Genomic DNA, 19,820 nt, shown 5'->3' with positions numbered 1-19,820 from the left:
CTGCAATTCTCGAAATAACTTACACAGAAAAAATTTTTTTTGCTAAATGTGAAAATTGTGAAATGTTTGAAATGTCATAACTTTTTGTTTATTAGTTTACCATCACCAAATTTTTATGGTAGATAGCTAATATAATGGACCGTTTTCCCTAAAAAATTACGTTCGAAAAAAGATAGGGTTTTGAGATATTTGAGTTTTTGTGACAAAATGATATTTTTAAAGGCAAAAAAATTTTTTTTACTGTGCACATTTTCTTAAGAATCACCATTTAGTTGTCTAACTTTGCTGAAAAAATCATAACAATCGAACATTCCGTTTTTGCTGTGCAGCTTTTAAATATTTTTGAACCATTTTCACATACACCCTTTTGAAAAGTTAGTCGTGACTCAATATGAAGATTTGATATCGAAAAATGACGATTTAGATGAAATTGAAAAACTGTGCAGAGTTTCAAATATTTTCGAAATGGTCGCTCAGGATCGACTGACATGCCCCCGTGGAATGCCTCAATTGCAGATGTGGGAGATTTAGATATATCTCTGGATAATGATGATAACAACAACCGTGACCGTGAATTAAATGTACCACCGGTTCTTACCGAAATCATGTTGCCTGTCGCGTCTACCTCGGGTACGAATGCTGAAGCCACCACAAAGACGAATACTGCCACTACTGCCACCGCTTCCTCCAACGCTACCTCCTCCATCGCCACTTCTTCCATCAATGCCGTCGCTGCCGTCATCGCTCCATCCACCGCTCCATCTACCGCTCCACCCTCCGCTGCTACCACCTACGCCACTGTCACCTCGAGAGCCAATGCTGTTGCTGCTGTCTCGAATCGTATTTCAAATAGTGCCTCTCCAAGCAACCACTCACAAGGCACAAATCTCACCCGCTCTATTCCACCATCATCAAATCAAGATTGCCGCCTGAAGGTGGTAAACAGACTGCGACCCCCAGTGCGTCGAACATCAAACGAAGAAACGATGAAGGCGTTCTATGTCACACCTTTTCACGTCGAACAAACTGAAGACGATATCATCGAGTATCTGCGAGAAACCATCAACATCGACCAGTCTACGCTAAATTGTGTTAAACTAGTGCCGCGTAATAAGGACATTAATGAATTATCATTTGTATCGTTCAAACTTTCTGTTTCTGAAGATCTTGTCGCTGTAATTAACGATCCTTTTGGCCAGAAGGTGTAGAAATTCGCGAGTTTCAGCCAAAAAACGTGAACGTACCAAGCCTGCTAGTACCGAAATGATTAGCGTAAGTAACTCTAATACCAATGCACAAACTGATTCAAATATCAATGCACTAACTGATTCCAATACTTCTTCAGCTCCTTTGCGGTTTGATGGGTCTATATACGATTCGAAACTGAAGCTACATTCCCTGGATTATGGAAAAATGAAAACTATTCTAGAGAAACGGTCCAATAACTTTATTAAAATAGCTCTCCACAACGCAAGGAGTTTAACTAGCAACATTGAAAACTATCGTTCTTTGGTTGTTAATTCAAAATTAGATGTTCTATCTGTTGTAGAAACATGGTTCAAACCTTCAAATACGAGCATATCAGTTGAACTTGAGGGATACAAAATTATTAGATCTGATCGCGATAATAAGAACAAATCAAGAGGGGGTGGAGTCGCCTTTTATGTGAGAAAAAATCTAAAATTCTCTGTTATCACTAAATCTGGAAAAGAAAGCGAAATTGAATACTTGTTTATTAAATTAAAACAGGCCAACTTAGTCTGTGGAGTCGTCTATAAACCCCCAGACGTGGCAGTTGCTAAACTAGATACAGTTTTCTGCATTGTTTCTGAAATTTTTCTACAGAACCCAATATTTAGGTTACAGGCGATTTCAACATCAATTTGATGATGGAGAACTCTAACAAGACATTAAAACTAATTGATCATTTAAGCGCATTATCCTTTAAACTGATTCCAACTCATCCAACTTGTCATAGGCCCGGTTCTGCATCCACCATTGATTTATTCACAAGTAATTGCACAGAGAACATGAAGAACGTCTATCAGTCATCAGTGGGAGGAATTAGCGATCATGATTTTATTTGCATTGATTACAAATTCAAGTTTCCTAAACCTGGTGCTAATGTATACTGGACACGTGAATATCACAAAATTAATCAATCGACTTTTCTGTCTGATTTACGTAGCGTAAATTTTGATGGTGTGTTCAATTGTGTGGGGATTAATGGAAAACTCAAATGTTTCAATGATGTATTCTTCACCATTCTTGATAAGCATGCTCCGCTCAAGAAAAAAAACGATTAAAGATCCAAGTACTCCTTGGATCAATACTCACATTCATCGATTGATTAAAAATCGGTCCGAGGCTTATGAATGTTGGAAACGCGATAGAGGGAATCAGCGTAAATGGAAAAATTTCACTTGTCTTCGTAATTTAACAAACCAAGAGGTCAATCGTACGAAACGTCAATATTTTACCTCACAGTTAAGAGCTGACCTTCCTGCTAAGCAACTTTGGAAGAACATTAAACGATTAGGCTTAAAACAAACAAACACTTGTATGGGTGGAGGGGTGTAAGTGCTGATACTCTGAACTCATTCTTTGTTGCTCATTACACTCCACTTTCATTCAATCAAAATGACGACGTTGCAACACACCCGAATTTCTCATTTAGGTGTGTTACAAATGACGAAAATACTTAGTGAGTTTGTTAAATCTTCTTGTGATGCTGTTGGCAATGATTCAATTCCACTACAAGTTTTAAAAATGTCTTTAAGTGTTACTCTCTCATACATTCAGGATATCTTTAATTGTTGTATCACTTCCTCAGATTTCCACTTGATTGGAAAATCGCAAAAAGAAATTCCAATAGGTAAGATTGACCACCCAGTTACTGAAAGAGACTATCGTCCGATCAGTATTCTTTGTGCCCTCTCAAAATATTCGAATCACTACTCTCTCAGCAACTGAATGACTACTTGACACACAATGATCTGTTATGTCCATTCCAGTCTGGATATAGGAAATCATGCAGCACCGTGACTGCCCTTATTAAAATAGAAAACGACATTAGAGAAGCGTTAGACAGGAAGATTGTCACTTTACTGTTTCATCTTGATTTCAGTAAAGCATTCGATTCTATTGATCATAGACAATTATGTAATAAGTTAAAATATAACTTCTATTTAGATCAATGCTCCATAAAATTAATTCAGTCATATTTGTACAACCGAATGCAATACATTGACTTCAACAACCAACAATCTGAATTGATTCCTGTTCTAAGCGGGGTGTCCCAAGGTTCAATTCTTGGACCGCTACTTTTCTCAATGTACATTAATGATCTTCCATTGAATCTGTCACATTGTCGATTTCACCTGTATGCAGACGACTGTCAATTATACATATCTGGGGTCCCTGGCACAATATCTGAAATGGTAAATCGAATGAACTCTGACATTCAGAGTATATTGCTATGGTGCGAGCAAAACGGCCTGATTCTTAACGGAGGAAAACCCCAAACGATTATTTTTCACACAAAACGTGCCGTTTTGTCGAATGTACCATCAGTTAGAGTGGGAAACGATATAATTGAATATTCTAATGTTGTCAAAAATCTTGGTTTAATGATGGATACTAACTTGAACTGGTCACCTCAGGTTAATGCCGTGTGCAGTAAAATTTATAATGCCTTACACTCGCTTGTATTATTGAGACGGTGTACTCCCCAACATATCCGGATTCAACTGGTCAGGTCTCTTTTAGTTCCACTGTTTGATTATAGAAAGGCTATTCTTGGAACTGATTTTACAAATCATTTAAAGTTTAGAACCTGTATCCAAACATTCAAAGTTATTAACAACTCTCCAATTTATCTTCGAGATTTTTTTAGATATACTCGTTCTTCGCGAGGTTCGTTACTTATCGTTCCTAGATGTTTCACAAACAGTTTAAGAGACTCCTTTCGCCTACGAGCTATAAGAATTTGGAACGATCTACCTAGGAATCATAGGTGCGAAAGAAGTTTTCCTTTATTTAAGCGGAATCTAAATATCTTATTCAGTATGTAGTTATTGGTATTAGATGTTGCATAGTAGCATAAGCATTGGAAATCAATATGTGATTATTTATGTTGCTATATGGTAATTGTTAATAATAATAATAATAATAGTGCACAAAACCTTCGAATTGTTTTGAATTCCTACAAAACTATTTGCATTTGTGTAATTTTCAGATTAGGTAACACCGTGAGTTTCTTCAAGGAATTACATTTATGGAACTTTTTCATTAACTAAATGGGAAAAATAACCGATTCACTTTAAACCATGCGTTTTTTCAATCACTGACAACAACCAAGCGATAGTCCGAATGCTGCGTGAAACTTTCAGTTTAGAGCTGCTGGCGCTCTCGGCTGCCACTCGATGATTAACCGTTGAATCGTGTCGCCTTCTTCTTCTTCCTTCTTTCTTCTGCCTTCTTGTTTCCTCTTTCCGTTATTTTCTTTTTCCTCCTCCTTTATTCTTTATCCTTTTTACTTATTCCTTCTTCCTTATTCCTAATTCCTTCTTTATTCTTTCTTCTCCCTTCTTTTGTCTTCTGCCTTCTTTTTTTTTTTCTTTTCCCTTACTTATTTCTTACTTCTCCCTTGTTTCTTGTTTCTAAGTCCTTCTTAGTGTTTACTTCCTTATATTTGCTTCTTCCTGTTTTCTTCCTCCTTCTTTCTTCTTTCTTTTTTCTTCTTACTTCCTTTTTCCTTGTTATTTATTCTTTTTTTCTATCTTCTTTCTTCTTTCTAGACGGATAAAATCCTTCTTCTTTCTTTATACATCTTTCTTCTGCCTTCTTCCTTTTCATTCTTCCATTTTCTTTTCCTTCAAGATTTTTTCTTCTGGCTTCTTTCTTCTTCCTTCATCCTTTTTATTCTTTTTTTATTGTCATTAATAGGGAGACTTTCAGCTCGAGGCTGGCTAGTCTCCGGAACCTTTTTTATTCTTTTTATCCTTTTCCTTTTTCCTTCTTTCTTCCTCCTTCTTTCTTTCTTCTCCTTTCTTACGTCTTCCTTCTTCTATATTTCTTCTACCTTTTTCCTATTTATCTTCTTTCTTCCTTTTCTCTTCTTTCTTACTTCTTTCTTTTTACTTTCTTCCTCCATGCTTCCTCCTTCCTACTTTCTTGTTTCTTCTGCTTCAATCCTTCTTCTATTTCTTGTTCCTTTTTTTTCTTACTCCTGCATTATTTCTTCCCTCTTCTTTTTTCTTCTTTTTTTCTTCTTATTTCTTCCTTTTTTCTTTTCTCTTACTTACTTCTTACTTCTTCCTTTATTCTTGTATCTAATTTTTTCTTAGTTTTTCAGTGCTTTTTTTCTTCTTCCTTCTTTCTTCTTCGTTCTTCCTTTCTAATCTTTCATTTTCCTTTCATTCATCCTTTTTTCTACTTTCTTCCATCTTCTTCCTTCTCCATTTTCTCCATTTTCTTTCTTCCATTTTACATTTCCTTTATCTTTCGTACTTCTTCCATTTTTCTTCTTCCATCTTTCGTCTTTCTTCTTCTGTTTTCCTTCTTCCTCTTTATTCTGACTTCTTCCTACTTTCTTCCATTTTTGTCTTTCCTTTCTTCCTTCTTCCTTCTTCTCCATCCGTTTTCCTTCTTCGTCTTTATTCTTCCTTCTTCTTTTTCCTTTTTCTTCTTCTTTCTTATTTTTTCCTTTTTCTTTCATCCGTAGTGCTCTTTCTTTTTCGTCCTCCTTCATTATTCATCCTTTTTACTTATTCTTCTTCCTTATTCCTTTTTCCTTCTTTATTATTTCTTCTCCCTTCTTTTTTTTCTTCCTCCTTGGAACTTTTTCTATAAGAAAGAAATAAGAAAGGAGCAACACATAAGAAAGGGGAGGGAACCTTTCTTATGTGTTGCTCCTTTCTTATTTCTTGTTTCTGATTCCTTCTTAGTATTCACATCCTTCTTTCTTCTTCTTTCATCTTTCTTCTTTCTTCTTCTTCTTCTTCTTATTGGCATTACATACCCACACTGGGACAGAGCCGCCTCGCAGCTTAGTGTTCATTAAGCACTTTCACAGTTATTAAATACGAGGTTTCTAAGCCAGGTTACCATTTTTGAATTCGTATATCATGAGGCAAGCACGATGATACTTTTATGCCCAGGGAAGTCAAGACAGTTTCCAATCCGAAAATTGCCTAGACCGGCACCGGGAATCGAACCCAGCCACCCTCAGCATGGTCGTGCTTTGCAACCGCGCATCTTACCGCACGGCTAAGAAGGGCCTTCTTTCTTCTTTCTTTTTTATTCTTAGTTCTTCCTTCTTTCTTCTTTCTTCTTTCTTCTTTCTTCTTTCTTTTTTCTTTTTCCTTCTTTCTTCTATCTTGTTTATTCTTTCTTCTTTCTTTTTTCTTCTGTCTTTCTCTACTTTCTTCTTTTCTCTTTCTTCTTTCTTTTTTTTTCTTTCTTTTTTCTTCTTTTTTATTCCTTTTCTTTTCTTTCTTTCAACTTCTTCCTTCAGTCTTCTTCCTTTTCATTCTTCCATTTTCCTTTCCTCCTTCCTTTTTTCTTCTGGCTTCTCTCTTCTTTCTTCTTCCTTTTCATTCCTTTTCCCTTGTCCTTCTATCTCTTTTCTTCCTTTTTCTTCTTTCTTTCATCTTCCTTCTTCTTTATTTCTTCTTCCATCTTCGTCTCTCTCTCCTTTATTCCTCCATGCTTCCTCCTCACTTCCTTCTAGTATCTTCTTCTTCATTCTTCATCATTCTTACTTATTTCTTGTACTTTCTTTTTTTTTCCTAAATTATATCTTCTCTCTTTATTTTTGTTCCTTTTTGCTTCTTCCTCCTTCCTACTTTTATTTTGTTTCCCTTACTTATTTCATACTTCTTCTTTAATTCTTGTTTCTAATTCCTTCTTAGTTCTTCCTTCCTTCTTTTATCTTTTACTTCTTTCTTCTTCGTTCTTCCTTTTCATTTTTCCATTTTCCTTTCCTTCATCCTTTCTTCTACTTTCTTCCCCCTTCTTTCATTTTTCTTCTTTCTTCTTTTCTTTCTCCTTCTGTTTTCCTTCTGTTTTCCTTCATCCTCTTTTTTCTGGCTTCTCGCTTCATTCTTACTTTTTCGTCTTTTCTCTTCTTCTTTCTTTTTACATCTGTTTTCCTGCTTTCCTTCTCCTTCTATCTTCTTTCTTTTGATTCCATTTCCTTTTTCTTTCTTACTTTTTTCCTTTCTCTTTCTTCTTTCATGCTTCCTCCTTCCTTCTTTAGTTTTCCTTCTCCTTTATTTTTCATCCTTTTTACTTATTCCTTTTTGCCTTTCTCGTATACTAAGTATACGTAAAGGCTATATTATCGCTATTTTTATAGAAGGCCCATAGTGTTTAATACCGATCAACTCAGCTCGACGACTTGAGGTGATGTCTGTGTGTATGTCTGTGCGCACCCACACAAAAATAATGTGGCAAAAGTGTCACTCATTTTTCAGACGCTTATTCTTAACCGATTTGCTTGCAACAAGTTGCATTTGACGCAGAATCCTGTCCCATTGTTTCCTAATGAAAATTGGCCACATCGGACTATGGCCTCAGAAGGTCAAAATACTATTTTTATAACACAAGAGAAAGGCTCCATTACCGCTAGGTGGAGGTTTTTTTTCTTTATTATTTCTTCTCCTTTCTTTTTTCCTTTGTTTTTCGTCTTCCTCTATCCTTTTTTTTCATTTTCTTACATATTTCTTACTTCTTCCTTATTTCTTGTTTCTAATTCCTTCTTTGTGTTTTCTTCCTATTTTCTGTTCTTCCTGCTTCCTTCTTTCTTTTTTTGTTCGTCTTCTTCTTTTTTCTTCCTTTTTATTCTTCCGTTTTCTTTTTCTTTCATCCTTTTTTCTTCTGGCTTCTTTAGTCTTCCTTCTTCCTTTTGTTTCTTTTCCCTTTTACTTCTTCCTTTTCTTTCTTTCTTCCTCTTTCCGTATTTATTCTTCTTCCTTCCGTCATCTTTATTTCTTCTTCATTCTTCCTTTTCTTTCTTCCTTTTTCTTTTCTTTCTTACTTCTTTCCTTCATCTTTCTTTTTTCTTCCTTTTTTTCATCTTCCTCCTTCCTCCATGCTTCTTTTTCTCCTTTTCCCTTACTTATTTCTCACTTCTCCCATATTTCTCGTTTCTTATTCATTCTGAGTATTTATTTCCTTCTTTTTTTCTTCTTTATGCTTTCTACTTCCTTCTTTCTTTTTTCTTCTTTCTTCTGTTTTCTTCCTTTTATTTTCTTACTTGTTTTTTCTTTCTCCTTTCTTCTTTCACATTTCATCTTTCTCCTTTCTCTTTCTACTTTCTTCTTTCTCTTTTTACTGACTTTTTTCTACTTTCTTCTTTCTTCTTAATTCTTTCTTCCATATATTTCCTTTTCATTTTTCGATTTTCCTCTCCTTAATCCTTTGTTCTTCTGGCCTCTCCCTTCTTCCTTTTACTATTTTACTTCTTCCTTTTTCCTTATTTCTTCCTCCTTTCTCTTGCTTCTCCTTCCTTCTGTCTTTCTTTTTCCTTATTTCTCCTTTATTATTTCTTCTTCCTTCTTCCTCTTTCTCTTCTGTCTTCCTTTTTTCTTCTTTTTACTTCTTTCCTTTTTCTTTTTTCCTTCACGCTTTCTCCTTTGTTTTTTCTTCTCCTTCATTCTTATGCTTAATACTTTTTCCTTGTTCCTTCTGTTTTTCTTTCTCCTGCATTATTTCTTCTACCTTCTTTATTATTTCTTTTCCCTAACTTACTTCTTTTTTCTTCCTTAATTCTTGTTTCTATATCCTTCTTAGTTTTTCCTTCTTTCTCTTTTCTGCTTCCTTCTTCCGTCTTCCTTCTTTCTTCTATGTTCTTCCTTTTTATTCTTCCATTTTCCTTTCCTTCATCTTTTTTCTACTTTGTTCCCTCTTCTTCCTTCTTCCTATTTATTCCTCCGTTTTCTTCCTTCCATTTTACTTTTCATGCCTCTTTCGTTCTTCTTCCATTTTTCTTCTTCCTTCTTTTTTCTTTCTTCTTCTGTTTTCCCTCTTCCTCTTTCTTCTGGATTCTCCCTTCTATCTTCCTGTTTTGTCTTAATTCTCTACTTCCTTCTTTCTGTTTACTTCTTCCTTATTTCCATCCGTTTTTCTTCTTTCTTATTCCTTCTTATTTTTTCCTTTTTCTTCTTCTTTATTACTTCTTTCCTTTTTCTTATTTCCTTCATGCTTCTTCGTTCCTTCTTTCTGTTCCCTCCTCCTTTATTCTTCATCCTTTTAACTCATTCCTTATTTCTTTTTTCTTCTTTATTATTGCTACTCCCTCTCACTTTTTTTCCTTCCTTCTTTCTTCTTTGTTCTTCTTTTCCTATGCTTATTTCTTACTTATTCCTTATTGCTTGTTTCTTATTCATTCTTAATGGTTACTTTGTTATTTTTTTCTTCTTCTTTGTTCTTTGTTTTTTTTTTGATCTTTTGTCTTTCTTTTTTCATCCTTCTTCTTTCTTCTTACTTCTGTCCTCGTTGTTTTGTTTTGCTTCATCCTTTTTTCTTACTTACTTCTTACTTCTTCCTTATTCCCTGTTTCCAATTCCTTCTTCGTTTTCCTTCCTTCTTTTTTCTTCTTCTTTGTTTCTCTTTTTTCTTTCTTTTCCTTTTTTTTCTTTTTTTTCTATTTTCCTTCTACCTCTTCTTCTGGCTTCTCCCTTTTTTATTCCTTTTTTGTCTTTTCTCTTCTTTCTTCTTCCTTCTTTATATAACTCTTTATTAGTTTTCACTTCCTTCTTCTTTCTTCTCTCTTTTTATTCTTCCATTTTCTTTCTCCTAGTTTGAGTTCTTTCATCTTCTTTTCTTCTGGATTCTTTTTTCTTTCTTCTTCCTTCTTTTTTTTATTCTTCCATTTTCGTTTTTCCATACTCCTTTCCTTCATTCTTCCTTTTTTATCTTCTTCCTTCTACCTTCTCCCTTTTTCCTTCACCCTTCTTAATTCTTTTTTCTTCCTTCTTCTTCATTCCTTCTTTCTTCTGCCTTTTCTCTTTCTCTCTTTTTTGTTCATTCTTCTTCTTCGTTCTTGTTTCTTCATCCTCTTTCTTCATTAGCGCTACTTCCTTCCTTTATCTCTCTTCCTCTTTGTTTTTTTTCACCCTTATTAATTAATTGCTTTTTCTTGGTAACTTGGTTTTGCAATCTCGCAGTTAATAACTGTGGTAGTGCTGAATGAATACTAAGCTGCGAGGCGGCAATGTCCAAGTGGGTATGTAATGCCTACAAGAAGAAAAATAGACTTCTCACATTTCATTCCTCAATCTCCTCCAACATCAGCGAGTATGCGTGTACTCCTAATGGAGTTGGGAGTTTTGCATTTCCACGAACCTAGTTTCCAATCGCTTCAGTCCCTTTTCATCGCAGTGGTATTCTCCGATTGTTCCGGCCCGTATTATCAAAAGATATTTTAGTTACAAGATCAGGATTCTCGCCTCGGTTCTGCTGTTCGAAACATGTTGTTCATTGACATTTAGCACCCTATCCTCGCCAGCAAAAGATGTTCCGGACAGCGACGACAGCGACAATCTTTATCTTGTAACTAAAATATCTTGTGTATTATCTTGTTGATCATTCGTTCCTTGGTATTTTAGGGCTTGCTTGTTGGGATGCCCTTTGGGCGGCACTCGGTCGCTTTTTTGTAGCCTACTTGCGGAGAAATTACGTTTTTTTAATTCAACAGAGTCCACTGTCAAACACAACAAGTCGCAGTGGGAAGTGGTCGTCAAGCTCTTGGACGTAGTCCCTGCTGCACCCTCGGCGAGAATAGTTTTTTGTTAATAACAAAATAGTTTCAATGCAATTGGCAAATTGGTGAAGAGTTTTCGAAATGCTTGATATATAAATCAACTCCATCTAAAGGTAAAGGGACTATCATCGTTTAAAATGTTGCATATTTCGTGACAGTATCCTAATTTTAGATTCTGTTTCGACACCCAGTACCTTACGCGAAGGTAGCCCAACGTCAAAACGATTACTGGAAAATTAACGTTTGATATCATTATATTCGGGTGGGTGATATCACCTGTGGCTCTCCCACTCATTAAATCAAATCGAGCCTCCGTACGACCATTTGCACGTGGGAAGCAGTCAGAGCGTACTACATCAGCGCAACCATAGCCGCCCGACTGGACCACCATATGGGTTTTATTTTGCTCCTGATTTATCAGCCGTATGTTTTCCGGTCTGATACCGAGGCTTTCCGCCGTACGAGAGCGAGCATAGGGCAGAACGGTGCGAAAGGATCGAAAGCATGAAATCACTCGTATGATGGGTACTATCGGTTAAAGATTATATTAGTTATCCATAATCCAGACGCTGCGCAAAGATTGAGATTTTCCGATCAATCCGCTAGAACTTTCAAACCGCCATGCGCTCACCGTATAGTCCGTTTTGCCATGGGTCCATTTCTGAACACATTTTGAATCATTCAGCTATTAATTTGGTTCACACTGGCTAAAGATTAAAAGAGGGCCATTTTGGGCCATCCTACCCTACATTTCACTTTCAGGGACCTTGCATGCACCGGCGGTGTTTTCGTTGCACGCGAAGAGAGTTCGGTACTCACAGTTCGGTACTGGGCACGTGGTTTTCGCTCGGAAACGAACCGCACTCATGGACCAGGAACGAACGATTTGAGTAAGGATGTTATGGAGGATGCAAATCGCCCAGGTCGACTTCGCTACAACAATGCCGGTCATGGTGCGGTGCTGAAGCACATAGGGTTACTGCTTCTGGTATTGATAACATTTACCCCTGTCAATAATCGAAACAAGTGAATGAAGCGTAAATTGCTTTGATTCTCATTTTTGCAATTTTCAGTAGTGTGTTAGCAATAACAAACCACGCCGATGAAGCCGGAAATCGTTCATTTTTGGAACGTTATTCATCAAGAAGCATGTTATCATTAGTAGGACAAATACCCTAATATATGCGTTATCGCGAGATGCAACAGATAGTTGTCGGCATCCACCCCAAGAGAGGCTGTTATTAGAGTATGGATATGAAAAATGCGGATGGAAAATGTTGCTCCACTAACACTGCAGTCAGTTTTCTTTATTATATAGAACAACACATGGAAAGGATGGATTGGTTTGATTTACATATCTCAGGTTTATATTGCTAGAGTTTTTCAACCGAGTTTCAATGTGTTCGCATCACATAACAATAGAAACTAATGAACAAATAGATTGCTATTCATAATCTGAGTCGTTCAAAGGATTTCCATTCAAAGGAAAGCCGACTTATTATTAACTGTTGATCGTTGAATTTCTCAAATGAATAGGCAAATAAATCATCTTTTCAATAATGGCTCTGCAATGAAGAAGATTGACTGCAGCGCGGGCTGGAGTGCATTTTCTTTCCGCGTTCCTCGAATCCAGGCTGTAGTGTAGTGACTCCATTATAGCCTGGCGGATAGAATGAAGAGAATTAATGGAATTAATTGAACCTGTCATGTTGAGGCCTCTCTCGAGGATGACGTTGCCAAGTGAATGAAAATGTCGGAAAGTTTTGAAATCAAATCGGGTGCAGAATACACTGGGGTCGCTTTTTACGCGGGTCGCTTCTTACCCGACTTTGTTTAAGGGGATTTCGGGATTCACGCGGGTTGATCAAAAAGTTTTTTACGCGGTTTTCAAAAAAAGTCGGGAAACACGCGAAAACAGCAAAAAATCGACTTTTTCTGAAGTCGTTTTTACGCACTTTTTTATGATTTACGCAGCTTCGATTCACGTGGAATGTATCCCTCACGTAAAAATCAGGTTCAGTGTAAAAGCATTGTTGAAATTTTCGCAGTTTTGCTATGAACAACTATCAACATGCGCAATAAAGAGATTTTGTTGCTGATGAATGATTGTGAGAATGAAAGGTTCGTTCGGCGGTTCGATTGCATTTCCGAATTGATCGATTCGTATCCCCCCGACTATAGTAAACTGACCATAGGCTTTGGGCGGCCCATACTTAAACGCATTTCTCCTTTTCAGGCCTCTTGCTGTTATTATCGAATTCAGTTTGCGTTCAGTTGCCGGTGCGCTCGGTGGTGGCAATTTGACGTTGCTCTCGTTCTGCTAGATGTAGTGCAGTGGCTGCATACAGCGGGGGTGATATTGTGCGGTAAAGCAGGAAAGAAGATTTCAACAGAAATTCACGAGAACTCCCGACATCAAAGTGCACATATATGTCGAAAATAGTGTGATTGTGAAACATTAGTGCAGTGGAATACGTATCGAATTTATATCCATCCATCGGCTAGAGGTGTAAATTACAGTGTATAGAAGTAAGCTTTCCTACTACCGTGTTGTACCGAAATGCTGCAATTTTACTCCGAATTAAAGATACGCGGTATTTCGAATAACTATGTTTCACCTGATTCGAAAAGAAAGTCCTCAGAATTTGGGCATGGCGCAATTTGATTTTTCGATTGTGTTTCGTTTCCTTAAATAAAAAAAAAAATGCAAGCAAAAACTAGTTTTTTTGACTAAATGAAACGGAATTGAGCGGAGGTTCGACTCCTATAATGAAATGTTTTGATGCAAATTTACTGGCAAGAGAATGGTTAAAATAGTCGATGCTATGTACATACCACAGCGTTCGAATCAATCATACATCAGCTGAAACTCTACAAAACAAACATTGTAACACCTTCTATTCGACCGGATGTTAATAGCTTGCCAACGATGGTGGGTCGTAGCCTCCTTCCATAAGATTCACACACGCGACCCACCACTTGCGGAAACTAGCTGCTAGACAATAGACTCGAACAAAAAGTGCTCCGATTGTGCTCAAAATCGGTAGAAATGATCACTACTAAAAATAATTGGACCCGTAATTTTTTGTTTCGCCTTAACGGTGGCAATTTCTAGAATAGGGTGATCCAAAAAATGACATTCCCGACAAAAATAGTTCACACCTTCATGACTTTAGAACCTTTTAGCATTAGTGAGACGATTATTCAAGATTTTGGAAGAAAAAAAATATCGTGGGTGAAAATAGTGAGCTTCAAAATACATGATTAGTCAAAGTGTTCAGTTCTTGTGATTTTCAAAATGCTAGACCACAACGATTATTTTTTTGATGAAAATTTAGACATTTTTATATAACATTGAAAAAATTAGAACTATTTTTCAAGTGGTTTTTAAGCTACCTTTTTGTAAAAATTTCAAATGGCCATGCGTTTCCTTCAATACAAAACTCCTTCACTAAAGCGACATTGTAAATTACCAAGCATAAAAATGCGCTACAAAAATTCTTACTTGGTCTCATATTTTTTGTTGATTGTGGGATAGTGTTTCCGTCGAAAGTATGCGAGGAGTTGAATACACTGAAGCCTGTTTTAACGCGACAGATACGTTACGCGCAGGGAATCAATATTCGAGCAGCGCCTAATAAACTGTGCTTGTTAGCTTAGCTTAGCTTAGCTTAGACTGACTGTACATACATATCAATGGTTGCTACTCCGTGATTGATCAGAGCTGGTGCAAATTGCACTTCGATCCAAGTGAATAGTGGTTGGGGTTTACCATCTATTCTCGAAGTGCACGTTTCAGCAGCTCGCACATGTTGATCAATAAGGGCGCCGGCCAAGTCCTTACAGTCAGTTGGGAAATGAAGGGAAGGTAGTGTGTGGTAATTGTTGCTACTGGGACCAAGAATACTTCTGCATCTCCACAATTACCACGGGAAGGAAGTTTTGTTAGTTGGGTAGGGTAATCAGAAACATAGATCGGGATGCACCATGGAAAGTGATATGACCTATGAAACTTCTATTTTACTTCTTTTGAATATTAGCATTTCCTTATCATGTTTAATTGTTCATCCTTCGCGAGGATAAACAATCAATCGCGCAAAGTGAGCGATTGTGTATTTGAGTTTTGAATCGAGCGCCCGCAACATAATAATTTCTTCAACGCGAGGAAAGTATAAAAAGGACGGGCATGAATTTGAAAATAAGGAGATAATCATGGCTGTTTAACCAAATTGATAATACTCGGAAAGCCAATGTCAATCAGAAACCCTTATTTAAACTCAACTTAAGGCTAAATAAGAATGCACAACTAGAAATGTATTGACAATTTTAATGTTTATTTTACATTTCGTTCACGTGTTTTTGTGTATAGGTTTTAAGTTTCTATTTAGTTTTTTTTTTTTAATTTCAGTTTTTAGTTTTTTAAACATTTATACCAAATAAAAATAATCTAGCGAAGGAAGGGATTTTTAAGTGAACTGAAACTCATTCAAGTAATTAATAAGTTTTCCTTATCAAATATCGTTGTGTGAATTTAAAACCAAATTATTTCAATTAAAGCTTATTTTCGTTCTTTCCATAACTGTTACAAGTGTTCTGTTGTCTTACTCAAGAATTGCAAAAGTATTTTTTTTAGTGGAATGACAGTCCATGAGATAGAATAATAAACTGTTGAATTATACGGGTTTTGTTCGTGTATTTATTATTTTGAAAACATGTGCGTGATCTCTTGGTCAGAATCTGTTAGTGGATTTACAACCATGTTAGAGAACAAATAGGACGCTCAGGAAATGGTGAGACGGATCTTCTTCCATCTCAGCACATTGAACTCAAATCCGGAAGTGACGTAACATATTGGGAATTTATTACAGCGTTCGATCCAATGCACAGAATAGGTGAATATTTCAAAAGCTTACCTAATTTCCGGGTACACAAGCTGAAAATACGTTTTTTTACAAACTGACAGTTACAAAGCTTGCAGGGAAATAGCCCTTTGTTGACAACTGACACAATTTTCGTTTCAAGCACTTCACTGTCACATGCAAATTTATTAAGTTTTACTTCCGTATATATAAGAAAAATGTCATATGTAAGTCAACTTTGAAATGGAAATCAACGAATTTGGGAAGTTGGAACCCAGAAAAAATGACGGAGCGAAAAATTTACACTTCCGATATTTGCCATGGCACACTACTCTCTTTCCCTAATAAACTGTGCTTGTTACTAACAAACGCATCTCGCAACAAGCCTTTGTCAGAACGTGCACAAAATATGACATATTCATATGAATCTTTTGCCTTGCATGCTCTGATAATTCCGAGAATACGAGGCTATTTTGCTATTCAGTGCTAGATTCTCTAATATTTCCATGAAGCAGAAACTACGATAGAATGAACTCGAAATTTGCTGTAGAGATAGTGCAAAGTATGGGAATCCAAAGTTAGCAGCAAAACTGTCTTCTGCTTTGTTACTGACAAAATTGTTCGGTCATTATAATCTCCGACAAAAACAAAGCTTTGTTGTTGATTCTCTTTTGTTGCTTATTTTGCTTGCGCATCGACGAAATATTGATTCCCTGGTTAGGCGTAATTTCCGAAAACCACGTAATGCTTCAAAATCCGCGTAAATGAATTCTGAAAAATCGAGCGTATAAAAAAATTCTGCGTATAAAGCCATGTGAAACAACGCGTAAAAATAGACCTCAGTGTAGTGTTAAAGGCCTTTAAGTGGTCTTGTTGTGTTGGGGTTATCACGCCTATCTAGAGAGTAGGAGGTTGAGGGTTCGAGTCCCTCCAAGACACGTGGATTCTTTTTCGCAAATTTCATATAAATTTGTCCATTTCGAAAAATGTGCTGTGCATATACACAGCCAAGATATTTAACAAAAAAAGATTTTCTCAGTTAACCGTGAAATAAAAGTCAGCACAAAAGGTTGAAAGGGATAGAAGGTTGGAAGGACGAAAGGATGAAAGGACAAAAGGTTGAAACGACGAAAGGTTGAAAGGACAAAAGGTTGAAAGGACAAAAAGTGAAAGAACAAAAGGTTGGAAGGACAAAAGGTTGAAACGACGGAAGGTTAAAAGGACAAAGGGTTCAGAGAACAAAAGGTTGAAAGAACAAAATGTTGAAAGGACAAAAGGTTGAAAGGACAAAAGGTTGAAAGGACAAAAGGTTGAGAGGACAGAAGGTTGAAAGGACAAAAGGTTGGGAAACCAAAGGGTTGAAAGGACAAAAGATTGAAAGGACAAAACGTTGAAGGGACAAAAGGTTGAAAAGACAAAAGGTTGAAGGGACAAAAGGTTGAAAGGACAAAAGGTTGGAAAACCAAAGGGTTGAAAGGACAAAAGGTTGAAGGGACAAAAGGTTGGAAGGACAAAAGGTTGAAACGACGGAACGTTGAAAGGACAAATGGTTAAAAGAACAGAAGGTTTAAGGACAGAAGGTTGAAAAAACAAAATGTTGAAAGGACAAAAGGTTGAAAGGACTAAAGGTTGAAACGACAAAAGGTTGAAATGACAAAAGGTTGAAAGCACAAAAGGTTGAAAGGACAAAAGGTTGAAAGGACAAACGGTTGAAAAGACAAAAGGTTGAAAGGACAAAAGGTTGAAAGGACAAAGGTTTGAAAGGACAAAAGGTCGAAAGGACAAAAGGTTGAAAGGAAAAAAGGTTGAAAGTACGAGATGTCTAAAGGACAAAAGGTTGAAAGGACAAAAGGTTGAAAGGACAAAAGGTTGAAAGGACAAAAGGTTGAAAGGACAAAAGGTTGAAAGGACAAAAGGTTGAAAAATCAAAGGGTTGAAAGGACAAAAGGTTGAAAGGACAAAAGGTTGAAAGGACAAAATGTTGAAAGGACAAAAGGTTGAAAGGACAAAAGGTTGAAAGGACAAAAGGATGAAAAATCAAAGGGTTGAAAGGACAAAAGGTTGAAAGGACAGAAGGCTGAAAGGAAAAAAAGTTAAAAGGACAAAAGGTTGAAAGGACAATAGGTTGAAAGGACAAAAGGACGAAAGGACAAAAGGTTTAAAAATCAAAGGGTTGGAAGGACAAAAGGTTGAAAGAACCAAAGGTTGAAAGTACAAAAAGTTAAAAGGACAAAAGGTTGAAAGGACAAAAGGTTGAAAGGACAAAAGGTTGAGACGACAAAAGGTTGAAAGGACAGAAGGTTGAAAGGAAAAAAAGTTAAAAAGACAAAAAGTTGAAAGGACAAAAGTACGAAAGGACAAAAGGTTTAAAAATCAAAGGGTTGGAAGGACAAAAGGTTGAAAGAACAGAAGGTTGAAAGGACAAAAGGTTGAAAGGACAAAAGGTTGAAAGGATAAAAGGTTGAAAGGACAAAAGGATGAAAAATCAAAGGGTTGAAAGGACAAAAGGACGAAAGGACAAAAGGTTGAAAGGACAAAAGGTTCAAAGGACAAAAGGTTGAAAGGACAAAAGGATGAAAAATCAAAAATTTGAAAGGACAAAAGGTTGAAAGGACAAAAGGTTGAGAGGACAAAAGTTTGAAAGGTAAAAATGTTGAAAAATCAAAGGGTTGAAAGGACAAAAGGTTGAAAGGACAAAAGGTTGAAAGGACAAAATGTTGAAAGGACAAAAGGTTGAAAAGACAAAAGGTTCAAAGGACAAAAGGTTGAAAGGACAAAAGGTTGAAAAATCAAAGGGTTGAAAGGACAAAAGGTTGAAAGTACAAAAAGTTGAAAGGACAAAAGGTTGAAAGGACAAAAGGTTCAAAGGACAAAAGGTTGAAAGGACAAAAGGATGAAAAATCAAAGGGTTGAAAGGACAAAAGGTTGAAAGGACAAAATGTTGAAAGGACAAAAGGTTGAAAGGACAAAAGGTTCAAAGGACAAAAGGTTGAAAGGACAAAAGATTGAAAAATCAAAAGGTTGGAAGGACAAAAGGTTGAAAGGACAAAAGTGTTAATGGACAAAAGGTTGAAAGGACAAAAGTTTGAAAAGATAAATGTTTGAAACATCAAAGGGTTAAAAGGTTGAAATGACAAAAGGACGAAAGGACAAAAGGTTGAAAGGACAAAAAGTTGAAAGGACAAAAGGTTGAAAGGACAAAAGGCTGTAAGGACAAAAGGTTGAAAGGACAAAAAGTTGAAAGGAAAAAGGTTGAAAGTACAAAAGGTTGGAAGTACAAAAAGTTGAAAGGACAAAAAGTAGAAAGGACAAAAAGTTGAAAGGACAAAAGGTTGAAAGGACAAAAGGTTGAAGGGGCAAAAGGTTCGAAGAACAAAAGGTTGAAAGGATAAAACGGTTTAAAGGACAAAAGGTTGAAAGGACAAAAGGTTGAAAGGACAAAAGGTTGAAAGGAAAAAGGTTGAAAGTACAAAAGGTTGGAAGTACAAAAAGTTGAAAGGACAAAAATTTGAAGGGACAAAAGGTTGAAAAATCAAAGGGTTGAAAGGACAAAAGGTCGAAAGGACAAAAGGTTGAAAGGACAAAAGGTAGAAAGGACAAAAAGTTGAAAGGACAAAAGGTTGAAAGGACAAAAGGTTGAAGGGGCAAAAGGTTCGAAGAACAAAAGGTTGAAAGGATAAAACGGTTTAAAGGACAAAAGGTTGAAAGGACAAAAGGTTGAAAGGACAAAAGGTTGAAAGGAAAAAGGTTGAAAGTACAAAAGGTTGGAAGTACAAAAAGTTGAAAGGACAAAAATTTGAAGGGACAAAAGGTTGAAAAATCAAAGGGTTGAAAGGACAAAAGGTCGAAAGGACAAAAGGTTGAAAGGACAAAAGGTAGAAAGGACAAAAAGTTGAAAGGACAAAAGGTTGAAAGGACAAAAGGTTGAAGGGGCAAAAGGTTCGAAGAACAAAAGGTTGAAAGGACAAAACGGTTTAAAGGACAAAAGGTTGAAAGGACAAAAGGGTGAACGGACAAAACGGTTGAAAGGACAGAAGGTTGAAAGGACAAAAGGTTGGAAGCACAAAAGGTTGAAAGGACAAAAGGTTGAAAGGACAAAAGGTTGAAAGGACAAAAAGTTGAAAGGACAAAAAGTTGAAAGGACAAAAGGTTGAAAGGACAAAAAGTTGAAGGGACAAAAGGTTGAAAGGACA

General features: G+C 36.4%; 1 protein-coding gene across 1 annotated transcript in view; it reads left to right on the top strand.

Moving 5' to 3' along the window:
- Window positions 1-1,200: 1,200 nt before the first annotated feature.
- LOC134214530 (cholecystokinin receptor type A-like) overlaps window positions 1,201-19,820 on the top strand; it is a 260,990-nt gene continuing 242,370 nt past the window's right edge. Inside the window, exons 1-2 of the mRNA XM_062693894.1 lie at window positions 1,201-1,272; window positions 13,005-13,297. The gene's annotated coding sequence lies outside the window, so the exon portion shown is untranslated. The remainder of the gene's footprint in view (window positions 1,273-13,004; window positions 13,298-19,820) is intronic.

The sequence above is a fragment of the Armigeres subalbatus genome, chromosome 1 (genome assembly GCF_024139115.2).
Source record: "Armigeres subalbatus isolate Guangzhou_Male chromosome 1, GZ_Asu_2, whole genome shotgun sequence".
NCBI classification, from domain to species: Eukaryota; Metazoa; Arthropoda; class Insecta; order Diptera; family Culicidae; genus Armigeres; species Armigeres subalbatus.
Note: the sequence above shows the minus strand (reverse complement) of the source record. Positions and strands in the feature narration are given on the sequence as shown.